Below are 27,265 nucleotides of genomic sequence, written 5' to 3'. Positions count from 1 at the left end.
CCTAATGGGTCTATCAACACCATGTCACCTTCTCATGAGTGACCTCAGTGATGGCCCAACTGCTACCTTCCATGGAAATTTCCTTTTGGGAGAGAGCTCAAAATAACTGAGAACCAAATTGCATAATAAAAACATAGACAAGCAATTTAAAAAATAGCCTCCTTGCTACCCCAGTATTATGATATTCAGGTGATATTTTTACTTTTTTTGTTGTGACTTGAAAATTGACTTTGAAAATAATTCCAAATGAAGACTTCCAAAAATCTGTTACATAATGGCAGCATCACTGGAAAAAGCTTATAGTAGCCAACAAAATTTCCTTGAGAAACTACACTCATTTTATTGTACGCATTCTGATGTGCTTGGCTCATAAAAGGCTCATTGATTTGTGACTACAGTCACATATCATATAAATTGCTCTACTGAAAATTTTTTAAAAATGTATTGCCTCACTCCATTTTACAAGGAGTCAGCTTGGACTCATTTTGAAGGCTCATGTTACACAGATTTCTTCTTTTCTGCCAAAGTCGCTATTGCTCCATTTACCAGTATACTATGAGGCCTGGTAATTAAAAGTAAGTTGGACTTGTCAAAATAAATGAGCAGAGTACATTTGGTGATGAGGTAACTTCAACGGATTTGCATTACAACTTATTTCTTTACCCTTTAATATACCAGCACTTGGGAAAACACAGCCCCTCCCTGCACTCCTATATACACACACACACACACACACACACACATACACACGCATGTCTGCCAAATTTGTATGGGGAAAAATTTTCAATTTGAAGGCCTGGACATCAATATTGGGCTTACTTTCTTCAATATAAAATCTTAAAATTATCACAAAATAAGTACTGGAAGGTCTGGGTAGAAATGTTGTCCCCAGTTGGCTCAGTAGCTTGGCTGGCAAGGAAGCAACTCATTCCAAATGTTGGATTTGGTTTCTTTCACTCTTTGATTCAACAGTGGCCAGAAGCATGGCAGTCAGTAAATGCCTCATCTTGAAGCAGAAAAATGATAGAGGCAAGAAATTTCTACTGGAAAGAGGCAACTGAAGGAGAGCCAAGAAGTACACATGAGGAACAAAGAAAAAGCACAAGCCCTGTGAACTTTATTCACTTCTTCATTTCTGGAATATTCTGGATGCATGTGGTGGATAAGACCTACACTAATCTCCACACCAGGATGGAGTATATGGTACCAGGGGAGACAAACAAGAAGGCATGCTATTACAATATCATGTGGTGCTGGCCAAGACCAATAAATACACAGCAGGCTGAGGCACCCAATCTAGACTGTGGAGATAAGGAAAGTCAGCCTGGCAAAACTGAAAGCGGAAGGATGGAGGTGTGAATGGGGAGGGAGTGGTTGGGGGCAGGAGGAAGTGTTCCAGTTGTCTGTGCTTTCAGTATGGGAACAGGCCTGGAAATGAGAATTCTGGAACAGAATGTCCAGAAAGATGCATAACATTGATTTAGCATTGATTGCTGTATTTTTGCTTCTACAAAAGGGTCTTGAAGGGTGAGGGTGAGGGTAGGGTGGTAAATAGGGATTGTCAGGGGAGTATTTCCAAAGCCAGAGAGTACACAGAGCACATCTTGGAATATCAAATTTCTGGCATGTTTGTAAAAATACAAGTGAATGTTTGATATCAAACAAGGGACTTCAATGTAATATACTGAGCCTGCTCCAGCTCCTAGAGGAGAGCCTACATTTCTTCCTTGCTGTCCTGAAGGAAACACCCACAGAAAAAGTTGTGAAGAAAACTCTGCATCAAGATTTAGGACTGGGTGCTATTACATACACTTGCTTACTTAGTCTCACACAGATGCTGGGAGACGAAAGTCTTAATTTCTTTTGTGGAAATAAGGAAACCAAGGCTCAGAGAGGTTCTGTAATTGCCTCAAATTCACATAGCCAGGGCTTCTGATTTTAAGTCTAGTATTTTTCTCCCCTACTTCAACTTGCCAAAATAACAATGGTAAAGCAACACTGTCTCTGTGTCAAACGTTTTATTTTTAAGAATCATCTTCAGCATTTTTTAGCTGAATTTATTTATTGCAACCAGTGATGGAGGCAGAAGGGATGCACCATAATTTGTAATTTGCAATCATATCTTTTATATTTCACAGATGGCAAACCTCAGGAATATTCTGTCTAAGGTTATGCACTACTAAGTAGAGGCAAAGCCAGCTAACACAAATCATTTCCTGCTAACCAGTCTAGTGTTCTTCTGACTTGCCCTGGACTGCTCTGAATCATGGGTATGTCTTTGAACCATCTAGGTCAGAATTCCAGACATCTTTAGCCCTGAATTGTATTGCTTGGATGTTCATGAACCTAACTCCAAATGAGTTACCCTTCTTTCCAGGAGAGATTAAACAGAAATGGTAGACATCATCATCATCATTAACAAAACGTGTATAGATTTTGTGTCTCTAACATACCTTACCCACAGATCTCCCTGAACTGGTCTATAAGGCAACATATTCCATAGTCAGTTGGTTTAAATCTTCAACTTCACCTTCAAAGAAAATTGGATTATAAGCATCCTTTTTAATGTCTTATTAAAAAGGCAAGGAAGATGGCACTGTTTTAGGCACTGTTTTAGAAAACTTGATTCTAGAGATCAGGATTTCTCTGAAAAATCCCTACAAGGATTGGTCTTTTTGTAGTTTTGCCCTTTAATTTATACATTAAAATTCTTGCAAGTGATTTGTGGGTCATTTTATGGTTTCTCAAATCCAAATATTGAGAACAAACTAACATATACCTGAACTTGAGAGCTTGGAGAGACCTTAGTTTTTAAGCCTAGGGCAGATATACATATTTTATATACCTTTAAATCTGGTCTCTCTCTCTCTGTCTCTCTCCCTCTCCCTCTCTCTCTCCCTGTCTGTCTATCTGTCTCCATCCCACCCCTCTCTTGTGTGTATGATTTTAAAATGAGTTGAACACTTAAAATTCTTTTTGGAAGAAGGAAAGAATCCATGCTCACAGGAGCTGTGCAGAAAAAGATAAAAGAATGTATAATAGAAAAAATACATGCAAACACACATGCATACACATACACAAAGAAAAAATATATTGTATTCAGTTCTGGGTGTTACTTCTTTAAAAAGCCACAGGTTATCTGGAATATACCAAGACAGAGTAAGGAAGCCAAGAGAACCAGTGGTTGAGAAACTGTCTTATGCAATACAGCTAAGGAAATACCTAACTTGGTGAAGAGAAAAAAGCTTTCCTCTCTAAGAATCTAAAGATCCCACAGGTAAAAGGAGGATTTAACTTCAAGGGTAAATCTTGGAGGAAATATCAGAGATATCAGTCTCAGTAAATACTTTGTAATTATGGTATTTCAAACGGGCTTTAATGGAATGGGCTGCTTTGTGAAATCACACCCACCTCAGCAAGAAATTGTTCAAATAGAAGTCCTCTGAGAGAAGAAGATCAGAATCCTGCATTGTGAAGTAAGAATAGATGGCCTCCCAGCTCAAAAGATTTTGTGTAGTCTGAGATGGCATTGACAAACACCCGTGAAACTAAACCAGGACCTCAGGACAGTCCTAAACAATTTTACATCTCTTCAGAGAGCTGCCATGACTATCTCTGTTGAATTCCCCTATCATATGTCATCATAATCCCACCAGGAACTTGAGTGAAATTGGAGGTTAAGGGAGAGAAAAGAGGGAGCAAGAGAGTTAAAATCCAACTAATTTTTAAAAGAGAACTGGAATATTGTTCATTCAGTGAACATATGATTTGTTCCCTGTTGTAAATGAAAACTTATCAACTCCACAAGGACAAAACTATGACCTAATGAGGTCCAAACAAGAAGAAAATATCTGGAAAGAAAAAGAAAACATTTCTAGCACTGGGAAGTTGAGCTTGGGCTTAAGCCAACCAACCGTGTCTTGCACTGGCTTCTGGAAGGTAACTATGGAATATTCTGGGAACTGGAGCCCTTACTCCGTTATGTACAGGAAACTATCCAAATCCAAGTTTCAAATTTTTGGCTCACCTGAAATGGTTATGCTTTATTTTTGATTTTGCAAAGATTACTTAATTTCTGCAGTGGATGTGTTTGGAAATTATTATTGAGTATGTATGGAACACAGATCACAATCCTGATTGCCATTTTAAAGAGAAGCAGACACAACAGCAGCATGCATGGGATCATTGAAGACTACATCTTCAGTCAGTTATCTTGGCTTCATTCTGATTGTTCATGAGGATTAAACTTTGGAGCAATCCTAGATGAGTTATTCCCAAACTTTAGAGTGCATGAGAGTCACTCAGATGGCTTATTAAAACAGACTGCTGGGTCCAAATCCCAGACTTTCTGATTCAGTAGGTCAATGTGGTGCCCAATAATTTGCATTTGTAAGAAGTTCCCAGGTGATGCTGATTCTGCTGGTCCCAGAATCACATTTTAGAACCACTACCTAAGCTAGTGGCTATTCTCAGCTTTGGCTACATCTGCACTTAATTAAAGATAGTGACCTCTTCCCCACATGCCACGTCTATCCAGATGTTAACTTCATTATACAGGATTCATGCCTAGTGCCCTTTTGATTAAGCTGCCTCAGTGGACTCAATTAAGCATTTCCCATGAAGACCACCCAGCAATCTCAGAGGGTCTTAGGTCTGTCTTTTTATTATTATGATTTTTTTCAATTTGTTGTGCTATACAAGACATAGACATTGGCACACACAACTTTACACAATTTGGGTCTTGGCTACTTTAAAATTTCCTTTCTGTATAGCATTTCATGGCTACAAAGATGTTCTTAGTGTCTTCTGTTAATGAGGTCCAGTTTTATAATTTTCAATGCTGCCTTTTTAGAACCGAGGTCTCAATTTGGGGACATCTATTCACTAGAACAACAGTATAATAAATCCCAGGTCTGTTAACACAGAAGAAAAATGAAAAAAATAAAAAGCAAAAATCTACTAAGAATTTGCTTAAAAATCAATGCTTACATAAATATATGTGAAGATACTGAACATAATTACTCACTGTATCAGAAGCAGTCCAAAGAGCTAACCCAGCTAAGTGAGAAAAAGAAAAACCCAGCCATATATTTGTAATTAGAATTACAATGTGCTTATTTTTATTGGCTCCAAATCCAGAGATCAAATTATTATGAAGGTTTTATAAGTTCTTCCAATTTGTAAATGTACCAATTTGATAACCAAAAGGAGATAAATTCCCTATAAAATAAATGTCTTTTTTTTCCTGAAGAAAAGAGTATACTTTAATATATATTTAGATGATTAAGCAAGGATAGTGAGTTAAATGTCTGAACAACCAAATATTTGCACATCTATACATACACATAGAGTATGACTTAGTAAGTATTAATTCTTTAATCCAATGCTTCATTTAGCCCTACTTTATTAAAGACATGTAGGGTAGAGACGATTAACAAAATCTGCTTCCATGATGGCTGAGGTACTATACTAAAAGTGCAAAAACTGAACGCTGCATACCTACCTAACACACTTCTGATATGTGTGTAAGTATTTCAAAAACAACATAAGATTATTTATGTGTACCTTTAAAATTCAGCTAGGAAGTATTATCTTCAGTTTCATCAATATGTTGTTTCTTAAACACAGTATCTTGTACAGAGTAAATAATATATTGTTTATGTTGAGTTCATTTCCAGATTGAAAACTGTTGAGTTGCTTTATAATTTTTGCACTAGAACTCTTGGTATTGTCTTAAATAAAAAATGTTGTGATGACTATTTTTTAACATATAATAGCTTGATGTTCATGTATTTTCTTGCACAGTTTCCTCTGAAGTCTATTTTTGAAGAGGAGTCAGTTTTCTAGAGGCCCTTTCAGAAACTGTTGATGAGCGCTACGAAAACTTCAAGCTATACTCTCCACTGACAGGGTCTGTTTTCCAATGATTAAACTTGAATTCTTTGCCATTAAGCATATGGAGAAAGAATAACATTTGTAGGCTGCGGTGTGGGTTTTTCCTTTTTGGCACCACAGAAGGACACCAACTTCATTTTGTAATTAACCAACATAAGCAAGAAAGGACTGAGAGCAGAGAAGTTTGAAGAGAGGTCTGTAAGAACAGCTGGAATAAAGCTGCATGCTGCCAAGTCTTTCAAGAAATAGACTAAGATAAAGTGAGAAATCCAAAGTGGAGTGATCAGCAACATTAATAAAATACTGAACTTGGCCCCTCTAAGGATTTCAGTTTCTGAATCATCATCTCCAATCCAGATGTCACCATATGTCATCTTCTTTCTCTCCGAAAAGAGGAAAGACATCCAGAAACAGACAAAGACTAAAATAACTAAAGGAAGAATATCAATCAGAACCAAAAAAATTTTCCCCTAGAAAAACTCTACCTGCTTGTTTCCAAAGACAACTTGGGCAATCCATGTACATCCTGTTAGTAGACAAGGGATCTGTATCATCTCCTGCATTCGAGAATTCTGGTTTTCTAGTACGAATTAAAACTGGGATATATACACCACACCAACCACCCAAAGTACAGAAACCACCTTCACCACCTTCAAGGAATGCTTCTGTTGGTCCAGGCTTAGATTCTCACCCAAAGGGTGGGCAATTTGGTAAAGCTTCCAGTGGTAAAGCAATGCAAAGTGTAACATGAACCAGATGGCCAGTGAAGTTGTCAGGGCTGATGTAAAGCACAGAACTTTGCAGCCAGCTGAATCCAACATGATACCAGAAGAGTAAACAATTTTCATAACATTCACCACCAAGTTTTTAATAAGGTGGACAAAAATAAGATTAAAAATTAGTAGAAAGGATGTCTGTAAATGCCCAGTGATACATCTTCTTGTAGAATAAAACAAACGTGAGTTTCCAACAATGTTCACGAAGATAAGGATGGTACAAGTGATGATCTCAAGCATGTCTGCAGAGGGCTTCATGGTAAATTCTGAACTGTTATCTCAAATGTCTTTTTCTCTTCTGTTTGTCACTAGGCTTTTGGAAAACTTTTAAGAGGTCCTTAGTGAGACAATCTGGATTTTTAAATAGATCCACTATGTTGACAAAATCATCAACTGATATCACCCTAACAGTTCAAAGCCTGTAACAGAATTCTGCTTGCTCCAGTGATGAGATGCTGAAAACAGAACTGCTTCCCAAAAGGATTCTATTTTGTCATCTCCAGGGACTTGACTATGATGAGAAAGTGCTAGGTATCATCACTTAATTAAAAGTCTTAGAAATGTATTTACAGTACTGTAATACGATTTCCTAGATACAGTATAATACAGTTTTCAAAAACCATGATGGAGAGAATAAAATTAAATTTGTGACACAAAAGAAAAGTAGCCAGAGGTTGAAAGTACACCACTCCACTCATGGAAGAAAGTTAAAGTAAGGGATGTCTGAATAACAATGAAGATTTCAAAATAACAAAATGACAAATTAAAAATGAGAGTAATAACATGATAGAGATTTATACAAGTAGAATAGTTTTCTAGTTTCTCTACAATTTTGCAAAGCAGAAGTACTATTACCTGTTCTGATGATCTTGTAGAGATGTTAGAAATACAAAAGATGGTGGAAAATACTTCTGTAGGAAGTAAGGGTGGTTATAAAGAAGGAAGGAAGAAGGGAGGGAGAGGGGGAAGGGAAAGAGGAGGGAGAAAAAGAAGACATCTTTATAAACATGCAGATTATGTCCAGGAGCAAATATCTAAACTATCGGTTAAGGAAACATTCAAACAATTGAGAAGTGATTAGGGAGATTTTCCTTCCTACAGCACAAGAGGCTAGGGAAATATTTCTCTTCTAAGTATGACTGGAGAGTACAGAACTAGAACAGAAAGATGGCCTTGAAATACATTGCTCGAGTAATCTGGCATGAACTCACTTTCTGGATGAATCCAAGTATAGTATAGTGATCCACTCTAGGACAAACTATTTTCCCTCGACTGCATTTGCTTGTAGGTTTTGCTGTCATCAACCATCCTGTCCCATACTATCAAAACATAAGCTTTAGCCTGGCCCAGTGGTGTAATGGAGTGGCAACAACTTGAACAGCTGTGCACATCTCTTCCAAACTCTGTGTTCAGTGACTTTATGTTAAGAGCTTACAATTGGCCATGCTGGAAGTATTTACACCATGGAAATTGGCAAATGCTGCAAATCACAGCTTTTTTGGAGGAGAGCTGTTTTAGAAACACAACATTGGCCTGACCAAAAAAATACAGATTAGAATAAGAAATTAGCTGATGTTTTATTTACATAAAGATGTGATCAGTATTTGGTATTGGTCAGCCCTTTCAGTAAGGGTATGAACAACTCCTAGTGCTGCATGTTAGATAAGAGGTTTATGGCTGTGTAAGCAGATGGAAAAGCTGGGCTGAACAACCCTACTGTGGGGAGGTGGCGACTGGGGACTGACAGTTTCTATTAACCCCCTTTCCTTTAGTTTGCTACTAAGATAGTCAACTTAGAGTCCTCACACATTTTTTTTAAAGAAACATCCATTATCAGTCAAATAGAAACCCCTGTGGTTCTAATAATAAAATAATACAATAATACAATAATAATGCTGGTATTATTTATTTAACCCCAACTTAAGCCAGACACTGTGTTGGTGTTTTGCTTTACAATTCCAACCTGATTTAATCTTTAATATCACTCTCATTTCACAGATGAGGAAACAGAAGACCAGAGAGTAAAGCAGATTGCTCAAAGCTACTAATGATGACAGGAATCAAAGCCAGGTAGGACTGATTCCCAAACCACCGGTTCTCAGTCACTGCCTTTCCACACATGTCAGATTGCAGATTCCTGTTGACTTTTCTCAGTCTCCCTCTAATGATTTATAATTGGTACATCCAACATATAACACACTGAGAAGAGTTTCTTTGAGTTTATAATATAGAAGTCAAACAGGTTTTTAAATGGCAATTTGTCTTCTCCCTTCTCTTTCAACGACAGTAATAAATATGGTTGTTTTCACCTCTGTACCTCATGAAGACCTTCAAGCGTTCTGTACACCAGCTCAAGATGACTTGCTTGAAATGGAAAAAGGCTCTTTCAGCAGTAGTTAGCCCCTACACTGGCAATGTGTAAGCAGAGGCACGATGACCACCTGAAGTAATTCTTTTTCTTTTTTGAGATAAGGTCTTGCTCTGTTACCTAGGCCGGACAACAGAAATCTAATCAGAGTTGACTGCAACCTTGAACTCCTAGGCTCAAGTGATCCTCCCACTTCAGCCTCCCAAGTCACTGGGACTACAGGAGCATGTCATCACGTTCAGTCAATTTTTAATTTTTTTTGTAGAGACAGGGTCTCACTATGTGGCCCGGGCTGGTCTCAAACTCCTGGTCTCAAGTGATCCTCCTGCCTCAGCCTCCCAAGGCACAAGGATTATAGGCATGAGTCACCAGGCCCAGCCCTAAGCCTGAAGTAACTCTGTAGAGTAGTGAAGAAAAACTCTAAACAGCAGGCAGAATATAGCCCACTTGAGTTTGAGATTTAGTTTTGGCATGATAAATTGAGAAATTGTCTAAGTGATGCTATTTCTGAAATTTACACAAATAGTAACAATTTATAGCAAATAATACTGACTTTCTACATGCATATGAGGAGCAATTAGAAAAACATATTTTACAAAATCAAAAAAAGCTTATATGAAGCTGTGCAAACAATCAGCAAACAAGTCGTATGTTCCTTTGCATTAGGATAAAAAGGACAAAAAATATGTGCCATTTTCTCCTTCAGGGTTATATCTAGACTAGAGAAACAGCATACATTAAAATATGAGGGGAACAAAGTTAATTTTTGTGAATATTTGCTTAACTGATGAATAAGACTTTCTGTTGATAAGTAAGAAACAGAAGGATAAACAGGTACCTTCATAAGACTGCACTTAATTAGCTGTTTATTAAGAAGCAGTTGTGTGCTCAGCATGGCCTGGCTTCTAGGGATGGTACACAGGGTGCAATTGTCCCAGCCTTCTAGAGGCAATGATTTGGCAGTAAGAACACACTAAAGTACAATACATGTCATATATGTTACATTATGTTACATACATACATGTATGAGAAATATAAAATATATTTATGTTTTAATAATTATTAATTGATAGCGATAAAATAAGTAATCCAATGTAATAAATTGCATGGCTATGAGTACAAGAGCAAAATGTTCAGAGAAGTGTGGGATCCATGTGCGCCATACTATTATTTTTTGAGCATACAGATTTTTTTGTTGATATATGAGTTGTATATATTTTGGAAACATGTAATATTTTGATACCTGTGTACAATGTGTAATGATCAGATTGGGGTAACTGGGATATCCATCAACTCAAACATGTAATTTTTCTTAGTGTTGGGAACATAACAATTTTTCTCTTCTAGCTATTTTGAAATATACCATTCTATTTTTAATCTCCAGTTCACAGAAAAGGAAAGTGAAGCTTGGAAAAGTGAAGCCACTTGCTCTAACTGGCAGGAAGAGGTGGCATTGAACCCCAGGGCTCTTGCATTCAATAGCTCTTTTGGAAAGAGAATAGGAAAAGTGCAGCTGACTGAACCGTGAAGCAAAGGAGCTAAGAAGCCTGGATGCCAACCCCAAGGGTCCTGAAGAGTCCTCCTGAGGAGTTCCTTACAGCAGAAAGCCCATTTCTCAGAGGCACATACATGGTCCAGAGCCAAGAAGGTCCAGGAAGCAAGACTGCATCCTTCGCCAAGGAAGGTGACTGTGATGTGGACACTTCAAGGGGGAACAAAAAAAAAATCTTTCTTTGAAAACGTAACATAGGCTCTGCCAATCCAACTTCACCGAGGCTCTTTGAGAACTGAGTTCAAAGGTTCTCTACAGCTTCCATTTACTTTGGCATAAGATTTAACAGAAAAAGAATTAAGGGAGAATTTATATGGGCCAGGCTGTTTTCCAAATCTCAAACTGCTAAAAGTTATTTAGAATGTGCTTTAGCTCGCAATCATATGTAAAGTGGTTCAGATGTAAATGCTTTCCGTGTGGCCTAAGGCAATCTAGGTTTCCTCAAATGCACATGTGCCATTCGAAAATTAAAGATTTTGATTGGAAATCTCAAAGTACATTGGGTTCCTCTTGATTAGAGACTGCTGTTACTTTATGCGACATTGGGTCAGAGGAGGAGAAATAAAACACACTGCCTTCATTTGGGCATTATATTCTCACAGTAGCTCTAAGATAAACAAACTTCGCAGGCTGAGGGAAAGGGCATTTGCTCCTTTAAATTGAGTATGTAATATAAATAAATGTCTTCTAAGAAAGGATGGCTGAAACTTGATTCTGAATCTGAATCCATACAACGGCACTAATTTATTTTAATGAAGATCAGTGTGGAGCATCTGTGGGAGTGCTTGCCTTCTTGAGATCAGAGCTGGTCTGACCAAAAATGATCCTTCACTGACTCTCAGAAAAATGCTGCTTGAAACTGATTAGTTCACTGGCTAGGAGCAAACTGATATGTTACATAGGACAAAATGGAAGGAATTACCAAATCTCTTACTGTGTAATCAATGGCTGCCTACAGCTATTTTCAATTCTCTCCAAGGCAGTGATTTTGTGACCAGTCAGGCTAGGACTAAAAACCCCTAACCCCAAATTAAAAGTGAATGGAGAGAAACTTCAGGCTGGCTGGGGCCAGAGCAATTAAATGGTAATTGCCTTTTAGATATACTAATGTTGCTAATTATATTACTGTGCTAACTGCTGGGAAATGTGGATAAGAGCTCCAGGCCACTCTGATGGGAGAAGGGAGCTAAGATTTATTAAGTCTGGCACTAAGCTTGATCCTTCAAATAAGTTATCTCTTGAAATCCTTATAATAAGTGCAAAGTATCATTAGGTTCACTAAGGCTGAGTCGCTTGCTCAGTTAGCTCCAGCTGGTACATGACAGAGTCAGGAGTCCCACCAGGTTTGTGTGGCATGGGCTTGAGTAGAAATGGGGAGAAATGTGTGATTTCTGGATATACTAGGTTCAAAAACTGGAAATCTGGTAGCAGAGAAGGATGACAGAATTTGAAAATCAGGCCGTGACAAAAAATTCTGCAAGTATGAGGGCTCCAGAGGCACCTTTTCTCGTGTGTGGAAAGGAAGAGCCCCAGATAGGAAAGTTTTGTGGGCAGAATATGGGGAAGCCTCGTGCCAGAACATAGGAGGCTGGGAGGGGAGGAACTGCCGTCAAGGAAAACTGACTCTATGGTACTCAGCAAAACCACTTATTACCTGTAACACTAGGGGATCCAAAGGAGGGGCCCCCAGACTGTCTGAGGCTGAAAGGCCTAGGGAATCAGGAAGTAAAGTGAAGGGGACAGTGCCTATATACTTGCCACTCTCTAGGCCAATCTATCAGAATGACAAAGTCTGTTAATTGCAATGGCAAAGTCTGTTAAAGATGACCCTACAACTCCAGAGTCAGAAGACTTGGGTTAAATCATGTATGAATTATGAAAGGTTTGGCAAGTCCTATTTGCTGTGTGTCAGGTTTCTAATAAGGAGTTTCTCAGAGACAATAAAATATATATAGACCTATGTGTGTATGTATACACTTATATATGTGTATGTGTTTGTGTGTGTGTATATATATAGTTTATGCACACACAGCTATGAGACAATCATGGGATTCAAATAAAATTCTGAGCCCAGTTTGAAGGATGCAGAGTGCTATACAACTGCTAGTTTTTGCTACTATTTGTCTCCTAAAATCACACACACAGTAATACAGGTGCTTTCTGCTTGAAACGGGAAAGTGCTACCTGGTTTCTTTGCCAAGACTGGAATTCTAAATGCACTGTCTTTGCAGCATAAGTGCAGTTCCTTGGCAAACAGTTGTGGGAAATTCCCCCAAGTGTCTCCAGGCCTGACTCCAGCCCTGAGCCCCTTAGTCTCTATCTCTACTCTATCCTCTAAAGAAACTCATCTCTGGTTTTTTGAACCCGACTACATACATCCTCAAGTCTCATCAACCCTGCAAATGAAACCCATCCCAACTTTGCATTTCATCCCGTCTTTTCTCTGGTCTTATCCAAACTTCAAAAGACACATCTACATTTACCATTGCTACTTTCTTGTCTTTCTTTTACTTCCTAACCCAGCACAATTTAGTTTCTACTACTTTTTCCTCTGAAAATGATTTAGAACAAGATCATATTCTACCACTAAATCCAATCACACCTGGACCTGTCTGATATTCTCTTTTTCTTTTAAGGCTTTACATTTGTTGCTCCCTATGGTCAAGTCTTGGTCCACTTCTCTTCTCAATCACCCACGAATACCTATGTGTACAGATCCCATCTGCTTCTGGATAACTCCGCTTGATGTCCCTTAGACTCCCAACTCAAACTTAACCTTGACAACACCACCATCCTCAGCTGAGGTGAGAGATTTGGGTGCCATCCCTGGATCCCACCTCTCCCTCACCTGTACATCCATCCTTCCTATCATTTTTATGCTTTCCATCCTTCCTACCATTTTCTTACTGCTGCTTCTCATTGTTTCTTGCTTGAATGAATCTGAGAAGGACAAGACAAAGGCAAATAAATCATATTTTTGCTTCTTCAAAATCATTCTGGGAGTCTACACAACTGTCAAAGTGACCTAAAATACAAATATGGGCTTGCCACTTCCCTGTTGAAAACCTTTCAGAACTTTCCCATTGCCTACAGGGAAGATGGCCAGTAACTCCGTTAAGTCACATGAAGCCTCTCATGTTGGGTGCCTGCCTACATTCAGCTCCTATCAATCTCTGACTCATACTGGAAACTTTATGACAGAGACTGAGATTCTGTGCATATCTCATGCTGTTTCTTGTCCTGGTGCTTTGGCTTATGCTGATACCTCTGTATACATCCTTCTTCTCTCATGACCACACCAAGACATCCAACACCCAACGTTTGGCTTTTCACTTGGCTATGAATGGTATGAACATTTGCCTATTTACTCTCAGATATATTCTCTCAGGAAATGATATTTCCTAGGCTCCTTTGCCAACTGACTGGTTTCCAGGTAAATCTGGCCAATGGCAGACTCAATCAGAAGACTGGAGGGCTTGGAGAAGGGACTTAGTCTTTCTCTAACTCTCTTTCTCACATACGCATACATACTTACCCTGCCACAGGCAGTGTCTTCTATGTCATCAGCTCCTATAACTGTTCAGCAGCTGAACATCATTCCAGCTTTGCTAGTGGCCCTACCTTGTGGGTGGTAATAGACCTTTTCCCTTTGTCCTTTCAATCCTAGGGGAGCTGGTGGCTTCCCTGCTTTTGCTAGTATCAAGACTGCCTTATCTTGCTTAGTTTGGTGTCTCAGCTCTTTCAGCATTGGAGTAACGAATTCTCTATTGTAATTTTCCTCTGTTTAAAATATTTACAATGGTTTCTGTTTATGCTGACTTGACCCTGACTAATTCACTTGTTTAACCTTTAAACTTTTCAAAAACTCAGTTTAGGGGTTACTTAGGAAGTAACTCCTAAGGAAGCTTTTAAGTTTACACCTGACTTCAAGTCTAGGTTGTCTACCTGCCTCTTCCTCTGTGAAAAATTCTCCAGCAAATGACACTCTATATACTTACCATAACTTCCTATTATTATCTATCCATGCGTCTGCATCTCCTGATGAGATCCTCTGGCTTGTTCACCATAACCCACAGTGCTCAGCACAGAGATTGGCATAAAGAAGACACTCAAGAATATTTTGAACGAATGGAAAAATATTAATGAATAAAACCATGTGACCAAACAGGGATCTTTCTTTTTCTTTTTTTATGGAGACAGGGTCTCACTCTGCCGCCCAGACTGGAATGCAGTGGTGTGATCTCGGCTCACTGCAACCTCTGCCTCACAGGCTCAAGTGATTTTCCTGTCTCAGCCTCCCAAGTAGCTGGGATTACAGGCACACGCCACCACACCCAGCTAATTTTTGTAATTTTAGCAGAGGCAGGGTTTCACCATGTTGGCCAGGTTGGTCTCAAACTCCTGACCTCAAATGATCCACCTGCCTCAGCCTTCCAAATTGCAGGGATTACAGGCGTGAGTCACCATGCCTGGCCAGAGGGATCTTTCTATCAGAAGCCAAGTTTGGCTTAGCCATAGAAGGTATCCCACATTTTTTGTACCAGTACTATAGAAAAAGTCTTACTCCCAAACAAATCATGGCCTAATTATTTAAAAATAAACATAAGACATACGGCATTTTGGGGAAAAGCATATGTTATAAAACTGGTCACAATTCTAAAAAAATTAATAAGGTTCATGGTTCCAAAGAGTCCAGACAGGGAATTGGGGAAAGTAAAAAGAAGATGGACATTTCGCATGAGTAAATAAGCTAAATGAGATTAAATACAGGTTGGGGCATGGGGGCAACAAAGTAGGCAGGAAGCCAAGGGGAAGAGAGACCACCAATACAGATGGCAGATTCTTTTGAGATTCATTTTATGTTCAAACTCTAGTCTTACCCAAATGTTTTATATATGTCTCTTTTTAACAATTACTCTTTTCATGTTTTCTTTCACTGGGAAAAGGCACTGAACACTATATTTAAAAAATTAACGATTATCTCTCACCATTGTATAAGTCTACAAATGAGGAAAAAAGAGATCTAGAAGGGCCCAGTGACTTGCCTATGGTCACATAGCTTTCTAATGGCACAGGTGGGTAGAAGACAGGTCTCCTGAATTGGTCTGTCCACCACACTTTTAAAATTTATTGAAATATAAAAAAAAGTAATAAAGAAAATGAAATTAATGAAAAAAAAATTTTTACATTAAAGCAATTTGGCCTCAGATTGGCTGTTGACTGCACCTTTGTATCAAAGCACTTAGTGCAAATGACTTCATTAGCCTGACATTCATAAACACTGACTGTTTCATTTTCATTATAAGCAGGCAAAGGATGTGGTAGTACAAATAACACATGTGTCTTGAATATAATTTTCTAATATCCAGTTAAAGTCTTCCATCTATGTCAAATATCTGAACAATAAAATGTTGAAAATTGGCTGGGCACAGTGGCTCACACCTACAATCCTGTTAACAGGAAAGGAGTCCTGATCTAGACCCCAAGAGAGGGTTCTTGCATCTTGCAAAAGAAAGAATTCAGGGCAAGTCCATAAAGTGAAAGCAAGTTTATTAAGAAGGTGAAGGAATAAAAAGAGTGGCTACTCCACAGATAGTGCAGCCCTAAGGGCTGCTGGTTGCCCATTTTTATGGTTATTTCTTGATTATATGCTAAACAAAGGATGAATTATTCATGCCTCTCCTTTTTAGACCATATAGGTAACTTCCAGACATTGCCTTGGTGTCTCAAACTAAACTGTCAGGGCGCTGGTGGGAGGGTAGCAGTGAGGACAACTAGAGGTTACTCTCATCACCATCTTGGTTTTGGTGGGTCTTGGCTGGCTTCTTTACTGCAACCTGTTTTATTATCAAGGTTTTTATGACTTGTATTTTGTGCCAACCTCCTATCTCATCCTGTGACTAAGAATGCCTTAACCTCTGGGGAATGCAGCCCAGCAGGTCTCAGCCTCATTTTACTCAGCCCCTATTCAAGATGGAATTACTCTGGTTCAAACGCCTCTGACAATCCCAGCATTTTGGGAAGCTGAGGTGAGGATCACTTGAGGCCAGGAGTTCATGGACAGTCTGGGAAACATAGGAAGACCTCGTCTTCACACACAAATTTTTTTTTTCTTAATTAGTCTGGTGTGGTGGAGGGCACCTGTAGTCTCAGCTACTTAAGAGGCTGAGGCAGGAGGATTGCGTGAACCCAGGAGTTTGAGGCTGCAGTGAGCTATGATAGCACAACTGCACTCAGGCCTGGGTGACAAAGCAAGACCCTGTCTCTAAAAATAAATAAGTAAATAAATAGTTGACAATAAATGCTTATTTTTTCAGATGCATTAAATGTAGTGGGTTTAAGAAATTTCCCATTTTCAAACTATTAAATCAACCAAGAGAGGTTTTTTTTTTTTTAACTCCTTACCAGTGTCTAATACTGTTCTAGGTGCTGTGGAAAATGGATACTTAGTTTTCCTACTTTATCCTCAATTCTTAAATCACATTGGATCCTCAAATTAAACACTTGTGTTTACATCTATTCTACACCCACTTTCCCTTCTCCTGGGCCTCACTTTCCCAGATAAGGTATGGCAAGGGGTGCCAATATCAACCATCAGGGCCATGGTTGATCCCAGTGACCTTACACAAGGCCTCAGGAGAAGTTCTGCCAGTCATAGACCAAGTCCCTTCCAGGATGCAATGCTAACTGGTAGAACAGGCAAGAAAGCAACATGGATATGTGACCACTGGAATTACTGGCACTGAATGCAACCAAGTCAGTGAGAAAGATAGAAGAAGACCCAGTGCAATGGCTCATGCCTGTAGTCTCAGCACTTTGGGAGGCCGAGACAGGCGGATCACCTGAGGTTGGGAGTTTGAGACCAGCCTGACCAACACAGAGAAACCCTGTCTCTACTAAAAATACAAAATTAGTCGGGCATGGTGGCACATGCCTGTAATCTCAGCTTCTTGGGAGACTGAGGCAGGAGAATCTCTTGATCCTGGGAGGTAGAAGTTGCAGTGAGTTGAGATTGCACCATTGCACTCCAGCCTGGGCACCAACTGCGAAACTCCGTCTCAAAAAAAAAAAAAAAAAAAAGAATCTATGACACCTGGAAACTCAATCTAACGTTTTAAGCATAGATTCTTTCCCTCTTGGCTATATTGTTTGTCTGGGACTTAAGCCCCTATGGAACTTTTCAAAGTCCAAGGTGAGGCTAGCTGGACCACATGTTGCTGTACTATTTAATTCATTTGCATATGTTTGTTATCATTATCTTATCAAAGAGGGCACTGCCAAGGCCTCTGAATGTAGTTCATGCTCAGTTCAACCTCAGTTGAACCCTCTGCTTCATTCCATCAAACTCCAACTGAGTTCTTGGCTCACTCCACTCTTGTTATCTAGTGAAGTATAGACATTCTCCAGCTCCCTCCTCCTCCAGCTAATCTGATTCTGTATTTGGTAACTAGCATTCCTATGAGTTCTCTGACTTCAAACATTCCATTTCTATTGATAAGCCTTGAATTTTCCTTGTTCTTATCCACTACAATTCTCTTCAAGTCAATACTGTAGAGTTCCTCTAGATAGCTCTGGTTTAACAGAGGAAAAATGTGGTTCTCCACTGTTATTCTTTCAATTTGCTCCATTCCTAGGGTCAGAAAACACTCGGATTCCTCAATCTCCAATGTTCCCTCTATGGTGAGCCAGACTGATAATCTTTCTATTTCTTTGTACCTTAAGAGGCAACAGTATCCATATTCATCTCACAGTCTTATGAGATTTCTACTCCATCACCTATTGCTCATAGGCATTTAAGAGGCATTTAAGGACTCACTGTCCTTATCTATAAAATAGGCACATTTTAATCTGAGGGTATGGCGAAGGTTAAATAAGATAATACAGGCAAAATCCTTAGAATAGTGACTGGAACAAAGTAAGTGCTCAATAGAGGGTTAGTTGTTATTGTTTTTATTACTATTCTCATTACAGAAGGACTACATTATTTCAGTTAATTAGATAAGCAAAAATATTTGATGCAGGCAAGTCAGTGATGATTAGGAAATTAGGATTCCACAGCTGGAATTTAAAACACTCACACATATTTCTTTCTGTTTTCTTGTCCACAAACTGAATCCATCCCCTAGGAGTAGAAAATGGATCATTCTTTCATAATCATTACTGGCCAACTTTATAGAGAGCTAAAAGTTGATTGTACTGATAAATGGTATGAAAGATTTTCCCTCATTTTTCTATGTCTAGTTTGTCATTAGGAACTGATGATGTGGAAGCAGAGGATCAAAAAATGTGGATGGAAAGGCTGTTCTGGAAAATCTGGGGGATGGCGTGAGCAAACACGCTAGAAATGATCACGCTGGGACCTTAAAGGCATCGATGGAGTTCTTCATCAGAGGATGACAGTAACTCCACACAGCAAGGCCTGATTCTCCAGCCTTCCACAGTTTCAAGGTTGCATAGGGATATAAAAGTCATCATGACATGAAAATATTCATGAATTGGCTGTTTTTTTAAAAAACAACTCCTTCAAACATCCCTGCTTACAATTATCATCTCTTTGTATTCATTAAATCAACATGTTTGGAACCTTGCTGGTTGTGGGAGGTTTTAAACCTTTCTTTGATGCAGCACAAACACAATGCAAGTAGGTTGGAAGTGAAATTGCAAAGTTTGTGAGAGATACAGGATTCACGAGGTCAGAGAAAGAGATGCTGAATAAGTGAAACACACACCAGGCCACTAGAAAATTTGGAGCAGTAGATAACTTAAGAAAGATGTCAACAAAGATGGAGCTGTGACAGATACTTCTTAAGAGTATCATCTGACTAATGATAAAGACAGGTCTTTGGGTAAGTTGATAAAGTCCAAAGACTTTTTTTTTTTTCAAAAATGACTATCTTTGATTGTATACTGTAAATTCAAACACAAAATAAATGATGTAATGTAATATGAATGTATAATTTTGCTGAAAGAACTGATTGCCAATTCATTTTTAAAAACTAACCAATTTTATAGAACATAGGTATTAATAGACTTATTTTCATAATTTATTTAGTTTTTCAAGACAAATTTCAATTAGGTGATTTTTTTTTCTCACTATTTGCCATGAAACATGGTTCTAGTTTTTTGTGGCTTCACTTTTTAGTGTGTTTCCCCCCACCCTTTCCTGATTATTCAGATAATGAGGACCACGGGTATATATAATCATACTTTTCCTTATGGAATATACTTAGAGACATTTCATGGAGAAATTACAAAATAAAATTTAGTTGCTAAGTGAATATAATCCAAAAAACCCCAAGTTCTCCTCTTCTACAAGTAGAGTTCCAGCTACTGAATTTCATGATGCTAAAGAGACAGTACTACTTTTTGAGCAACTACCCTGTGCTGGGTGGTTTTCACACGCCTAACATTTAAACCTTACAATTTTGCAAAGTTGGTACAATTGCACCCATTTTAGAGACAGAAAAATGGAGACATAGGTTAAGTAACATTCATTAATTAAAGAACAAAAACTGGTGAAGAAAAGATTATGATTCACTTTGAACTCTAAGCCTAAAATCATTCCATCTTAAGCTGATGAGGCTACGTGGGGCTGGATGTTGGAGGGTCAGAACCAGTGGTTTTCAGTTCAGTTACTAATACAACCCTATTCATCACCAGCGTCCACAAGAAAGAAACTGAAATGTAGTTTCTGGGGTAGGCTGAGGAGCCAGTCAGGAAGACAGAAGATCCCCAGTTCCAACATGACATCAGGCATTCTGTTCTGTTGGTGCCACTACAGACATCTGAAGCACTTGCAAGCATTCTTACATATTTGCTTGTTGTGGGATAATCTTTAGAGCAGAAAGGCTGGCCATGTTTTGAAACATTTAGGGCCACTTAGAGACAACAGGCCAAAAGCAATTCTGACATCAAAATGTTAACAAAATCCGAAAAAGAATGCTGGAAAAGTGGTTTCAGGTGCTCCCTGGAACAAGGTTTTTCTGCATGAAAGAGCCCTACCACAAGTGCTGGTAATAAACTCTGACTGCATAAAGAGGTTCTTAAGCAGGTTCTCTGGTATTGCATGTTTCATATACAGGAATCCTTGCAGCATGAGATTCTCTCTGGAGAAGCTAAAGGCAGCAATACATGTTAGAGAACAAGATCTTTATCTTTAAGCCTAGATTCATGGGCTGCCTATCATTCAGCTTTTGAAGACATATGATGCTTTACCTTTTCCAATAAAAATAAAATTAATACAACTTTCCAGTAATAGCTATTATATTTCTCTCATAATGTCTTATTAAATAAAACTGTTCACTAATTCATAAGCTTTCTGGAGTGAGGCATAGTGAATCTGAAAATTATATTTGCTTTATTCAAGCTTAAAAATCTTATGTTGTGGCCAGGTGCGGTGGCTCATGCCTGTAATCCTAGCACTTTGGGAGGCTGAGGTGGACAGATTGTCTGAGCTCAGGAGTTCGAGACCAGGCTGGGCAACATGGTGAAATGCTGTCTCTACTAAAAATACAAAAAATTTGGCAGACATGGTGGCACATTCCCATAGTCCCAGCTACTCAGGAGGCCGAGGCACAAGAATCATTTGAACCCAGGGGGCAGAGGTTGCAGTGAGCTGAGATTATACCACTGAACTCCAGCCTGAGCGACAGAGCAAGACTGTCTCTAAATAAATAAATAAAAATATGTTTTTACTCAGGACAATAAGACATTAGATATAAAACTTACTCAAAAATGTAAATACTTTGACATTATTTTCATTGTTTTAATCTAATACATTTCTAGAATCTACACTTCAGAACATGATTTAGTATATTATTCTGGGCTTAAGTGATTTATCTGTCTTAAAATAAAAATGACAAATTATTTTTGACAGCATTCTTATTTGAAGGTGATTTTCAAATCTACTTTATGAAATTTCTTATCTAGACAATTATATATGAAGAATTGTTCTTTGAAAACCTTACATAAAGTATATTTAAAGGCTCCAGATTATAATTTAAAACATTAGATTTAAGAAACCATTAAAAAGCTAAGAATCAAACTTATTTTTTAATCCATGTGATTTGTTTCAGGGAAGACACAAATTCTCAGCCCTGGATTACTTTACTTCTTATTACATATATTCAGAAGTTTCTCTGAGTTCAAAAGTTCATAGCAACAATTTATAAGGGTATTAGCTCTGAAGCAAGCGAGAGGGAAAGTGCTGCTTTTAATCAACACTCAGCTACAATCCTTACACAGCAGCAGACCTTGCCAATCGGTATGATATAGGGTGCTGCAAGTTCAGACACTGTCAAGACACTTTTAAAAACTGTGGTTTTTCACAAGGTAAATTCAGGAAAATAGCACAAATAACAACCCACAGTCACAAGCATGCCATATTTCTAACTTTGGTAACTGTAAGCGTTAGTGAGTGTTAGCAAAAATCTCGTGTATACACAGTGGACGCAGAGGGAGGAAAAGGGCTTATCATGCTAAAAAGAGACCAGGAAAAATGTGCCTTTCTCCCGGAAGTCAGATAAGAATTTTATTTGAAGGATGGAGTCCCCAGAGTGAAGCTCTAAGGACACAAGTTGAACAATGGCAAATTCAAGGGCATTAGAAGGCATCCCATTACAATGATTAAATATTCCAAGTCTCCCCTTACATATTAAGAAACAAATTTCTATTTCTTTGATCCTGAAAATTAAGTCTGTTCAGGGGTATGGAAGGTTTAAAGATGAATATTAAAGTGGTGAGGGCAATTCTTCCTGAAAAATATAAGGCTCTTGTTCATTTATTCACTCATTCATTCATTCATTCATTCATTCCACTCTTATTTGCTGAGCACCACAGATCAGACATAGCTTCTGGACATTCAGCAGTGAATGAGCCAAACAGGCTGTCTGCCCTCAGGGAACTCATATTTTAATACAGCATTGTCCAGCACAACTTTCTGACTTATGGAAATGGTATCTGTGCTGTCCAATGTAGTAGCAACTAGCCACGTGTGGCTATTGAGCATTTGAAATTTGACTAGTACAATCGAGGAACTGAATTTTAGTCTTTATTTCGTCATTCTAATTTAATTAGTCACATGTGGCTAGTGGCTATCCTACTGAACAGCACAGTTCCAATGGATTAATCAGACCATAAACAAGTAAATAAGTACAAAAAATCCTTTCAGGCTGAGATAGGTACAATAAAGAAAGAAAGGAAGAAAAAAAAGGCTTGTCAGGAGGAATGGGAGAAGGTTGGGTCCTTCTAAATACGGTGGGTCAGGAAAGGCCTTTTTAAAAAGGTAACATTGGCCGGGCTTGGTGGCTCATGCCCGTGATCCCAGCACTTTGGGAGGCTGAGGCAGGTGGATCACGAAGTCAAGAGATCAAGACCATCCTGGCCAACATGGTGAAACCCTGTCTCTACTAAAAATACAAAAATTAGCTGGGCATGGTGGTGTGTGCCGGTAGTCCCAGCTACTCGGGAGGCTGAGGCAGGAGAATCACTTGAACCCAGGAGATGGAGGTTGCAGTAAACCAAGACTGTGCTACTGCACTCCAGTCTGGGCAACAGAGCAAGACTCCATCTCAAAATAAATAAACGAATAAAAATAAAGAGGTAACATTAGGGCAGACATGCAATTGACAAAAGAAATCAAGTCATGCAAAAATGTGGGGGAAGAAGATGACAGGTAGAGGACACTGCAAGGGCAAAAGCATTAAGGTGGGAGTGAGCTTAGCAGAGAAACACGGCAGGAAGGCCAGCAGACAGGAGACCACGAGAGTATCAGGAGGCAGTCAGAGAGACAGGCAGATACACAAATATGCAGGGCTTTACGGCCCATGGAAAGGAGTTTGGAATTTACTGTGATGCACAGAGAAGCCAGTGAATGTTTTCAAGTAGAAGAGTATTGAGCTAACTTCAATTTAATAAGGTCAGACAGGAGCTAGGTAGAGATCAAACTGGAAGAGTGGAAACAGCAGCCAGTTAGGAGGGTGGTGCATCGGTCCAGGCCTGGTACTTTAGTGGCTTGTTTAGAGTAATATCAGTGGGCAGACTCAGGATGAGGGTAGCCAACAGGTTTGGTGACAGATGACATGTAGTAAGCATATATGTGTATGTGAGGAAGGAAAGGGAGGCATTGAGGACAAGCCCAAGGTTAGTTGTAGAGCTTATTACAACAACAATGCCAGCAGGCACTGGAGAGGGACTGACCCTGGAACCAAGAGAAAGAAGGTGCTCAAATTCCCAGAGGCAGTCAAACCAGGAAAGCTCTTATAAATATGTTAGGAAGCATGGAGGTACATGTGTGTACATGTGTGAATGTATATAAATAAAATTTTAAGTAAAATGTGACCAATTAGTTCAGTCTCATCAAAAAAAATTTAGCTTTATATAAACTGAGTAATGATCCTTTAAAAAGGAAGCTAAATGGCCAGGTGTGGTGGCTCATGCCTACATCCCAATACTTTGGGAGGCCAGGGCAGAAGGACTGCTTGAGCCTGGGAGTTCAAGACCAGCCTCAGCAATGTAGGGAGGCCTTGTCGCTACAAAAATTATCCAGGTATGGTGGCATGCACCTGTGGTCCCAGCTACTTGGGAGGCTGAGGTGGGAGGACTGCTTGAGCCCAGGAGGTTGAGGCTGCAATGAGCTGTGATCATTTATGCCACTGTACTCCAGCCTGGGTGATGGAGTGAGATCCTGTCTCAAAAAAAAAAAAAAAAAAAAAAAAAAAGGCTAACTCTTGCAATATTATATTATTGTCAACCTCACCTCAGTTCTACATATATTTAAACATGCATAAATGATACCTTCAGAAAAAGTTATTCTGAACCATAATCAAATGGTATCTAATAGGAGAGCTGGGGTATAGACCACCTAATTCCCTCACTATAAGTGTTGATTTGAAGTGTTTAACCTCAGAGTTGACAACATATTTCTTGACATGTCTGTTGGTGTGTTACGTGCAGAAAAGCCCAACAGGGGCTTCACAGACACAGTGCTGTCACTGCATGTATGCATTTAATTTAAATTCAACTATAATGAGATAAGGAGGAAAAAGGAAATCAACTGGCATAGTGTGGGAAATTCTACTCCATTCCCCTCTGTGAGTCTAGGCCTGACAAAGAACATGCGAGGGGAGATTCCATGGTATCAGGATCTTACCATGTGAGGTACTTTTCTGGTGTTAAAGAAACATACTTTTTTCTACAATATGGCCTTACCTCATCTGATGTTCAAAGACAACAAGAAGAAACACTGGCAGTGTTGAGTTTATGGGGAGGTGGATTTTATGGGCAATTTTATAGGTTTTTAAGGTCCTTTTGACTAGACACAATTTTTGCCTCATATCCCGAGTTTATAACCTAATTGTCTTTAAGATGGGGGTTCACTATGTACCATTATTGGCATAGGGTTGCTTCAACTTTACTGAGAAGGGAAATCATGATCTTATATTACTATATTTTAGTTTGAAAGAACTTGAAAACAACACTCTCTCATTACATACTTTGGGGAAGTCATTCTATATATGAAGGATATTAAAACAAACAAAAGAGAATATGCAAATTTCAAGGGATCTTAACTATTAAATTTATATCCTCTGAAACATTGTTTTATGCTTAAGTTGGATTTGTTATGTGTTTGTTTATATGACCTGTGGACATGCAATAGGAAAGTCTTTGCATGAAATTTGCTTACCTCTCTAGAAATGTTTACAGTATGAGGCTAAATTCTTGAACAAAGAACACATGCACCCTCTCACACACAGTTTTTTCTACTAAAGATTATATGATCTCAAAACCTAAACATTCTTTTGGAACATAAAACTAGACTTTATATCCTGGCACTTGCAGATTTGGGAGTAATGCCTAGAAAAACAAACATATTTTCTTTCATTAGTCCTAAAGGAAAAGAAATACAACTGGAAATTAATATTGTTGGTTTTAAAATGCAATACAAAATATGGTTCATATACTCTGAAGGAAATCTGAATTTGTACCATGCTTTAATCCGAATAAAAAGTATAAAAATGAATAAAAGTCCAGTTGATTGGCTTTAAAAGGGATGTTTCATTTACTGCTTTTGATTAGTTTGTGTTTTTTCTCATATTTAAACTCCTACTAGGCTGATCATTGAAAATATCATATAACCCAAGTCACATAATATTAACATGATTACTTCACTATATATCTGCTCCAAGACAATCATTTCAGTCAGGGCAACTTTCCTTTAAATTGCCTTTGCTGAAAAGTTGCATAAACATCCCAGACCAGTTAATTCTTTCCATGGGCTCTAAGCCTCATTGACATGCAGATGAGAGCCTGATCAAATGACAAGCCTGGGAGCCCAGTGATGTGAATGAGTCTACTCGCACAGAAATGATGGGCACTCTAGCCTGCAAGCCCAGAGGCGCACTCACAAGAAATCTCTCTGCTGTCATCACAGCCTCTCTGGAAGACCAGTCTCTCATAAAGAATATTAGCCTACACTCAATTCTCAAAACATTTTTCCTTGACTACAATGAAACATGCAACAAGTAGAAGTAGGAAGACAAGTCCAGTCTGTGCCTTAACAAAATGAAGTATCTGGTATCCTGAACTAGGAAGATTAATGTGAATCAAGGAAGTGTAAACTCAAATGTCTACTGAGTCCAGACAGGTCACGTAAATGTGTCAGCTGGAAGACTTGAATTCTAAACTGTGAGGTTAGAGTCTGGCTGGGTCGGTCTGGTTTCCAACTACATTCTGGCATCTGCTCCATGTCTGAGACATGGCACATGTTCAGTATATATGTATTAAGTAAGTTAATAAATGTTATCAACAAGTAGCTGTATAATTTGGGGCAATTCACAGTCTCTGGAGGAGCTCTCCTTTCTTCAGCTCTAACGTGGTGATTTGGTTGAACCTGTGGTTTTCATACTGGCTCACTCCTACTCCATTCTCATCTTGGGCCCTTTCTGCAATCCCTGCCGTATTAGTCCGTTTTCACGCTGCCAATAAAGACATACCCGAGACTGGGAAGAAAAAGAGGTTTAACGGACATACAGTTCCATGTGGCTAGGGAGGCCTCACAATCATGGCAGAAGGCAAGGAGGAGCAAGTCACATCTTACATGGATGGCGGGAAGCACAGAGAGAGAGCTTGTGCAGGGGAAGTCCTCTTTTTAAAACCATCAGATCTTGTGAGACTTATTCACTATCATGAGAATAGCACAAGAAAGTCCTGCCCCCATGATTCAATTACCTCCCACTGGGTACCCCCCCATGACACGTGGGAATTGTGGGAGCTCCAATTCAAGATGAGATTTGGGTGGGGACACAGCCAAATCGTATCACCTGCTTTAACTACAGCAGTTGCCTTTTTTTTTTTTTCTAATTATGTCATAACCTTTATTATGAAGCCTTTTCTGAAAAATATATAAATCATAATTGTATAACTTAATGGATTTTTCACAAATTAAAGCCATCTACCTTCTGCCCCATTTCAGTCACTGTCCTCCTACCCAGCGTAGGTAATCACTATGCTGCATCCCAACACAATAGATTGGTTTGCCTTGTGAGTTTTATAGAAATGGAATTACGTGGTATGTACACTTGTGCTGCCCACCTCCTTTTTTTGCTCAACATAATATCTGGAAGACTCATCCACACTGTTGTAATTGTTAATTCCTTCTGGCTCTAAAATTCTGCT

At 38.9% G+C, this 27,265-nt stretch overlaps 1 protein-coding gene and 1 pseudogene across 8 annotated transcripts in view; both read right to left on the bottom strand.

The window, feature by feature from the left end:
• The window catches only part of SNCAIP (synuclein alpha interacting protein), a 147,273-nt gene that overhangs the window by 78,086 nt on the left and 41,922 nt on the right, over positions 1-27,265 (bottom strand). The window lies entirely within an intron of this gene.
• On the bottom strand, positions 5,949-6,929 carry LOC144341243 (uncharacterized; annotated as a pseudogene).

Source organism: Macaca mulatta, chromosome 6 (assembly GCF_049350105.2).
Source record: "Macaca mulatta isolate MMU2019108-1 chromosome 6, T2T-MMU8v2.0, whole genome shotgun sequence".
Classification (NCBI taxonomy): domain Eukaryota; kingdom Metazoa; phylum Chordata; class Mammalia; order Primates; family Cercopithecidae; genus Macaca; species Macaca mulatta.
This window is presented reverse-complemented; position numbering and strand designations above follow the sequence as displayed.